Source organism: Hetaerina americana, unplaced genomic scaffold, assembly GCF_022747635.1.
Source record: "Hetaerina americana unplaced genomic scaffold, ioHetAmer1.1.p SCAF_9, whole genome shotgun sequence".
Classification (NCBI taxonomy): domain Eukaryota; kingdom Metazoa; phylum Arthropoda; class Insecta; order Odonata; family Calopterygidae; genus Hetaerina; species Hetaerina americana.
In genome coordinates, this window is record NW_027287538.1 from 35,654,622 (window position 1) to 35,663,704 (window position 9,083).

Genomic DNA, 9,083 nt, shown 5'->3' on the forward strand with positions numbered 1-9,083 from the left:
CACATTTCCATTGCTTCCAAACGAGTTTTTACCTCTTCCCCAATATCCTAGTTTCGCATTCATATAATAATGTACTCCAAATAAACGTTTTTACAAAGGTTTTTCTACTTTTCAAGTTCATTTGTTTGTTTCAGAAAATAATGTTTTTATTTTCAAATGCCTTCTACGCCAGGGCTATCCTTCTTTTCACTGGAGAGGTCCATCTGTTGTCTCTTGTAATTACACTCCCAAGGTAGCAGAACTCTTCTATTTAACTAATTCTTAATTTCCCTATCATTAAATTTACAGGGCCATCTTTCCTGTTTCTAGAAACTACGAGGGTCATCCGGAAAGTAGTACCCGTTCGTGAAATAAAGACACAAAAGTAAATATTAACAAACATAAAAAATTTTATTTGAAAGAGGATGCTTTAAACTACTTCTCAACATAATCTCCAAGCAAATTAAGGCATTTGTCATAACGTGTGACAAGTTTCTGTATTCCTGCTGCATAGTCCTTCGCCGCCAGCTCATTGAGATACGCGAGGGACCCATCTTGCACAAATTTTTGCATAATGCAGATGGTGTTTAACAATTTCATGAACAATTGTTCGAGAAACATTGGGAAAATGCTCACAGATGTCATCAATTGTGACGCGCCGATCGTTCCTCACGAATTCGTCAACTGAGCTCACCAGTTGGTCTGTAATGACAGACGGTCTCTCCGAACGCTCATCGTCGTGTGTGTTCCCCCTCCCCATGTTGAAGTTGCGACACCACCGCCGAACAGACGACTCGTCCATTACATTGTCTCCATACACCTCCTTTAATTGGCGATGAATATCACATGGGCGAACGTTTCTTGCATTGAGGAATTTAATCACTGCCCTCACTTCACAACTGGCGGCGTTCTCAATTTTTTTAAACATTGTAAACAATCACAGAAACAACACAGGCAATGCTAGCGTCACGCAACTTGGCTCAGAGAAGGCAGACAAGCCACTGAAGCTATCTGACCTCGTCCAGCGGCTACTCGCGTCGTCAGCACTTCATGCGGCACAAACGGGTACTACTTTCCGGATGACCCTCGTATCATAGCTTTGGTTTCCTTCATACTTATTTTCAGTTTCCATTTTCCAAAGCTGTGGACAGGGTTTTGAAAATTCTTTTAGTATGTTTAACTGATTCTACCAGGTTTATAATATCATCTACAAACCTAATGTTATTATAAAATGTTAAATAAATAATCTTTATTCCATTTATATTTATACCATTTGTTTTCTCCTTCACTGTCTCTATACCCTCTTAAATATATTAGTTAAATACAAATGGCGAAAGTGGGTATTCTCGTCTTACTCCTTTGCTAATCTTCACTTCTTTCTCTCATCCCTTTACTTCTAAAAAAGTACTTTGGTTCTGGTAGAGTCGAAATATAAGCTTCCTGTCTTTGTAGTCAATTGTTTTTTTCCTCGTGGTTTCAAACAGAAGTTTCCAATTCACAGTATCTAAGGATTTTTCCAAATCAATGAAGGCAAGGAAATGTTTCTTGTCCATTTCTAGTCTCTAGTATCGAGCGCAGTGTCAATATAGCGTCTCTCGTTTCTTTACCTTCTCAAATGACAAATTAATCTTCTCTTACATTTTCCTCCACTTTCTTTTTGATTCTGTTTCTTATTCTATGCAAAAGAACCTTGAAAACATGAGACAGAATAGTGATTGTTCCGTAGTATATGCATTCAATTGCTTATCCTGCTTTTGGTATCATAATAGTTTCGCTTTTAATAAAGTTTTCAGGTATCTCCCCATATTCATAACATTTATGCAATATTTAAAGTCTTTCTTTATTTTTTTTCCAAGGTTTTTCAATATCTTTTGAATATCTATAATAGCCGGTACATTATCCACACCCGTTGTTTTCGCAGCATTTAGCTTCTAAAGAGCATGATCAATTTCCCTCTTCATGACTTGGGGCCCTTGTTTCTGTTCCTGCTTTTTCTCTTCTTTCGATATAATTTCCTCAAATAGCTACTATATCTTCGCCATTGTATAGCTCCTCCATGTATTCTATCCGTCGTTCATACACTTCCTCATTATTGACTAACAACCTACTCTCTTTGATATTAATCACGGTTGACCTTATTCTCGGATGATAAAGGAGAGCTTTGATTTTCCGATTGGGTAGATCTTTCAAGAAACTGAGGGAGATGCCGCACCAGTAACTTGTAACGGAATCATCCGCTAATATACATTTAAATGTAACAATTTCAGAGTGTAAAAATCATTCCCGGTCAAGGGGAATGATTTTTACGCTCTGAAATTCTTGCATTGAGGGTAGATCTTGTTTTCCTGCTTGGATATGTTCTTCTACTTCATTCCCCCATAGTATTTTCCACCTCCCCTTTTCTTCTCTACTGTTGTCTATTATCTTATTGTTTACTTTCCTGTATTCTTCTATATTCTTCTTTGCTCGTAGCTTATTTCTCTTCTCAATTGGGTTTAAAATTTCCTCTGCCTTCCAAGGTTTACAAGATTCAAGGGTCTTCCTACCCAGGACTTTATCCGCCACTTCTACAGTTCTGCTTCATTCATTCTAAGTTACTCTCTCTTCTGATTTATCAGCTATTTTATTTGACTTATCTTCAAACTTTCTCCTTCAGTTTTTCCAGTGGATATTTATTCTTAATTAATCTTTTAATTTTCCTAAGCTTTAGTTTGCACTTTGCCGTAACTAATTTAAGTCCACTGTCAACATCCGACCCTGGGTGACATTATTATGCCTTACTTACCCTTTTTGTATGAGGGATTTTGCTGGATGACGACCTGAGAAGGGTTCAATTAAGTGTTCCTTCATTCTCCTGCCGTATCTTTGGTTCTGAAGCCCAGAATCAGTAATATTTCTTTGTATGCAATCCGTAATCCATTGTCCTTGGCTACATAAATAAACACGAGGTATCCATGAGGATCCTTAATTAAGTGGTTTCTCCTTGCCTTATTCATCCTATGTCAATGGCCATCTTTGTGGTTCCTCAGCCTTTAGGGGCTGTTTTTAGCCCCGGAGACAGGAGGGTGCCCCATCTCCATCGAAGGATTGAGGAGAAGGTTTACCTACCTTCATTCGGTCCCCAGTGCGTCGTTATCCACCCTTAGGTTCCCATCCTCCACAAAGAGGAGGTGTGGTTGGATATTTCCCTTCATTGAGGAATGAGACTTAAACGGCATTTCTAAACTCCTCCAGTACTGTAGGGGACATAAAAGAATATAGGTTTTAAAAATATGCAATTATTATGGCAGGCTGATAATGCTGCAGTGAAAGAATTGGATTGGAAAAATGGATTCTCAAACCGGTGGATTACATTAACTAAGGAGACCAAATTTAATTGATCACTTTAGTGTTCAGTAGGAATGGAAAGCCCTAATGAACACTGGATGCAATTAAAAAAACAGGATTGGACGGTATGTCGGATTTTTTGATTTAATTCTATTTCATAAGACTCGGAATTATATTTTGGTGGATCTCAAATCTCTTATTTTAACCGTAATACGCTCTAATGTTAACATAAGGAATAACATCCCTCATCATATGCGTTTCATATTAATAGCATTTGACTTGTTACTTTTAAAAGAAGTAATTGCTCGGTGTACCTGTTGAAACGTATTGAAAAACGACAATCGAGAGTACTTTCTCGAAAATAATTTCATTAAAATGGAACAGTAAGTTTACTTAGAGTTGAGTATATAAGTATCCTCTTGTAAAGTTTAATTACCTTCTTGCCACCCGCTATAACTTAGTACTTAACTTAAATTTATAATTATTTTAAAAGCTTAAAAAACTCTCAGAGTAACGTGAGGAAATAAAAAAATGATTACATCCGACGCTCGATGATATTTGCTGAAATGTTATTAAAATTCTGTTTAAACTTTTGCACGTAAGGATCTGGGTTCACTTGGTTTCATTCACTAGTTTTATGAATTTTCCTGATTTACTTTTGATGTACACTTTCGTGAGCTTTATAACAATGAAATAAATTAAAACTAGACGAAATTGAAAGCTGAGCGATATGGAGGAGTGCATTCTGGCATTCATCAAAGATTACCACTCATTTACCAAGGTGAAACTGATGGAAGACATTATTGAAGGTGGTAAGGGTGAAAGTTTTTGGAATATTTACCTTAAGCTAATAATATTCTGAAATTTACATACTATATATCAGGAATTAAGATCGTCGTTTTTTTAAAACAAGTTCAAGTGTGGGTTTTTCTGGAGCAATTCCATGAAAAAATGATACCAATCTTAGTTAGAGCCAATTACCTAATGCCATTAGGAACTAAAAAATTGCTAAACGACTCAGTTAGCTAGCTGTTAAATACGCTAATCGACTATTAAATTTAAGAAACCGTATTTTTTTAAATTACTAACTGTTAAATACAAAATTATGGGATTTCATATTTGATTTGCTAACATAATCGCTCTGAACTAAAATTTTCGATGCCTACTTCATCAAAAATGGCATTAAAACGTCAGCGTAAGCCTAAGACAATTTAAGTACAATACGAGGGCGGTCTGAAAAGTTTACGGCCTCAGAAAATTTCGGAAAAAATATCATGTATCTTTGTTAGGTCGGAAACTTTTCAGACCACCCTCGTGTACACTCAATGATAAATTTCTAAATATTCAGTATATAAGAGCTCCCTACCCTCTTTAAACAACTTGTGCCACTCAAATACTGTGGAACGGCTTAAGGCAGTGTCCCCATAAGCCTGCTTGATCATATTGAGGGTCTCCGTTGCCGTCTTCCCGAGTTTCGCACAAAATTCACGGAATAGCATTGCTCTAAATTCAGATTCATTTTGTTTTTCGACGCGGGCAAAAAGCTTGGCTCACTAAAAACGGTGTCCTCACTCAACTACAGCCCGCAGGCGACTGAGGTTGGTGTCGGTCTGTTGCTAAGAGCCTACTCCACCTTACCCTGTCAGGCAGACCCCCCTCCACCGCTCCGTTCGCGCCAGAGATAATCAGTCCTACCACTTTTGGGTGCGTACCTGTATTACTATCACTAATATGAAGTGATAGAAATTCGAATAATTTCTTTTTGTTCTGCCTTTTAGGGAGATTCATTTTTCATACCGCTGATTCACTCGCTTATTTTTCATAACACGTATTCACTCACTTACGGTAATATACAATTAGCATTGAATATTATACAGCCTGTACCTGTCTCTTGCATCTTCTTTGCCATCGAAATTCTAAAATAGAACTTATTTGGGACGAAGAGAGTGAGAGTAGTGAGAGCGCACAAATTTTAAAAACATATCTCAACGAAACAATCATTGTCTGCAACAGTTAACGTGGAATACTATTCGAGCTCTTGCCAAGCAGAGTAAAAATTTATAAACGTTTATAAGATAATTGCGTAAAATTGAAAGTTAATGCATAAACGGAAACTAAATCTATGTCACCAATTGGAAAAAACCCAACTTTTAACACTTTCCTAAGTAAATAAATATGGATAATTGCGTTAGCCAAAGAAGCGTAAATAGGGATAGAATTAAAGATAGAGACCGTGAGTGAGCAGGTGAAGAAGAGATATAGTAAGTGACATTTTTAAGGGAAAGTGTTTTTTAATGAGCGTGAACTTCGTCATTGAGGGAAGATGATAGTGCATTGAATGCGAATTAGCAAAACTTGGAGGCCTTAGAGAGATCTGGGTGGGGAGATGATTGAAAAATTTCAAATGAACGAAGGAGTACAAACGAAGTACTTGGCATAGTAGGGTATGAGAGTGAATTGTCGGTAAAAATTCAAAGAAGGCTTGAAATGTAGGTGCAGAGCGTTTTGACTAGTGACGGTATGTCGAAGATCGATTAGTGAGAGACAGTTATAGAAAAGGGAAGGAAAAGACTTATGTTATTGGGTAAATTAACTGGGTGAGAATACATATAGAATTGAGGAAAGGTTTGCTGTTGTGTGGGGTGTCAGGTCTTGTTAGGTGAGGTTTTAATGTGTGACAGTGTCCCTACTGTGGCAATCCAAAACTTGCCTTAAACTCTTGAATACATAATAAAAATTATGATTACAGCAAAATGCCAACCTAATATTTTCTCTTATTATTTAAACAATATTTTTATGAAATAAATAATTATGTGCATGCGTTGACCATGGCATGCCGGCAACGCAGATTCCGCAACGGTGCACCGAAAGGCTTTTATATTCTGGGATGCCCTAAAAGAGTGCACCAGGGTAAAAATTGCAACGCTGCGGGGTGAAGAAGATTGGGTAGTCCTCGAGAGGCGGAGCGGGTTAGCGATACGGCGAGGGGGTGGGGGAAGTCAGAGGAGGCGCCGGTAGAAGAGGAAGGGAGGTCGGAAACGTTTCGCCACAGTAGGAGGAGCAGAGTGGAGGGAGTGCTGGGAGTCTAGGAGGGGGAGGGGTGAAGGTTGACAGGACGGTCTGGAAATTAAGGGAGAGCGATGGGAGGGGAAGGGAGAGTGGGGGAGGGGGGCCTTTCAGAAATTCATTAAAACCCGATTCAAATAACGTGGAGCCGCGAACTCTTCAGTTTCAATCCTCTTGAGAATGCAGGCGGGTGATCCGGGGGCTTGAATTCCATTACTGGTCCTGCTCGCGCATCCGATGAGGAAGGGGAATGAATCTCTCTCTCTCCTCTATCTCATCTGATGTCTGCACGCTGAGTGTAACCTCCCTCCCGTGCTTGGAGGGGTTGGCAATAGGCTTGGGATCCCGGGCATCTAAACTTGCATAAGAAAGTATCTATTTTTCGGTCAAATAGAATTCTTTAGTCAGGTACAGATAACGTAAAGTATTCTTCTAAACAAATGCACTCTGATTTTTCGAACGTGGGGGGAAAAACGGATTTCGTCTGTGAGGTGAAAGATAATAAACCGCTGAGGAAATCTAAAAACGATGGTCATTTTTTGAGTTCATGTGGGCAAAAGTCGTAAAAATTGGTAACGTTTTATGTATATTCCATGTGGTTGTTATTTTTTGGTCGATTAGAATACTTGGAAACATGATTAATACACGTGTTATCAATTTTATTTATGAAAAAATTAGTGAAATATTTCTTGGGAAATGAGATGTTTTCATTTTAATAAGCTATGATATTAAGAACCAGTTGTTTGCGTATAATTATTTACGTCATTTGTATTAAAATAATAAATTTATATGAAAAAATTCACTTTAATTTAAAAAAATTCACAATTAATAGGTGGAATATTTCTAGGTGAATCTATATGTGAAATGTTTAAAAATATTGCGAAAAATCGTGGTTACCGAGAAGTGGTAAATGTACCGAAGTAAAACGGAATGAGAGAGATTACAGAATCGTTTGAAATGTGAGTTTGCATTACCGACAAAGTGCTTCAGCTAACGAGGACGTCCTCTTACGCTGCGAATTACTAAAATCCTTCTTAAGGTGACTGATATCTATGCCATGGAATTCTCGGGTAATCAAGCTTGTTTACCCGCCATAGAAGATGAATGAGCATGTATAAGAATCAACGTTGATTGAATACCATAAGCGATACCTCCATTTAATTTTAATAATTTCTAAATAAACATTACAATCAGTATCTTGTTTTGTAACATACACTTATGCAATGGAACAAACTTTTTTAAATGTAAGTTTGGTGTCGAATTAATATGCGTACAGTTTCCTGCGGCAATATACGAGAAAAATATAAAATATCGAAACTTATTAATTAAATTCGTAAAATTGAGGACACATTCAGGATGTACGTATATCGTCAATCGCACAATCACAGTTGATGTAAGTATATCGTCAATAAAATTCTTGTAAAAAAATCAGTCCTACCACTTTTGGGTGCGACCCTGTACGTACGTCCTACATTAGTAATAAAACCAAATACATGTACGTATTTCATGTTTTTGTCTGTCTGAAGTATGTCCAACTGATAGGTAAAGACTTCAATTTCCTTTGCTGTCTCAATATCAATTAGCGTTGATGGTTCTCAACAAATTTGCTATCATTAGAGTTCGCGCACCATCTGGAAACACATTTGTACGGTTCCTGTCACATTGCCATGGAATTTTGCGGACTACTAGCCTAAATTATTATCTTTGCTACACTATTTATTTCTGCAGCTAATTTTATTCTCAATCTCTCTCCTCAGGACACACAAAGCTTATTTTCTTTTCCCTTTTCGCTAACTCACCATTATCCCTTCTATCACTGGCCTAAACGTCCTACTATGACGCAATATCTGCTTCCCCCACTTTTACTCCCCTCTTTGAATTTTAATCAATAATGTCCTCCTTACCTCCCATAGTTAGTATTCCTTTCTATTCTGCTTATTTAAAAAATATATATCCTGCGCATCTAAATTTTCTCTCCACATACCTATCTTAAAATGTTCTGATCCAAGCCTCCTTTCTTTCGACAAGACACAATTTTTGACTCAAATTGTGTACTCAAATCTCCATATTATAAACTTAAGAAATATTTTCTTTAAAACGTTATTTGAAGTAACTCCGAATCATAAATACTCCTATCCCTAACGCAATTATTTCTCTAATGTCCCTTGTAGTTCATCCATTTTTTTAAACAGAATACTGCTCAAATTTGTGTGCAGTGAACCATTCTGATGTCTATTAACCATAGCTTTTCAATTTCTGTAGAAATTCAATGCTATAACGCTATTGTGATTACTTCTTTACCACAATGTTTGATCTGGTAATGTGTCCCGCAATCAAATGAATGCCTGACTAACTAATTTTAATAACTACTGCCGATATGGAATTATTTGATTTCAGTACCCTATGAAATTCCGTGAACCATAGCGAATGGGGTCAATGATATTATTTTAAGAATGCTGCACTTAAATAACATACACTGAAACATTCTCTATACGAGCCATGTAATATATATTATCGGAGCTATGCTGGTAGGATTTTAGCATACTTATTAGTCCTGTAAAGAATAATGAAGCTTTTAGTCTATTATACCTATGAATGATATAATCCTGACTTTGCGTTTGTTGAAGATATTTTTGTAGCATTTGTTAATTATTCACCACTCTACTTCCCCTACACTAGGTATATAGGTAGCTTAGGTGAATTGGCGTTTC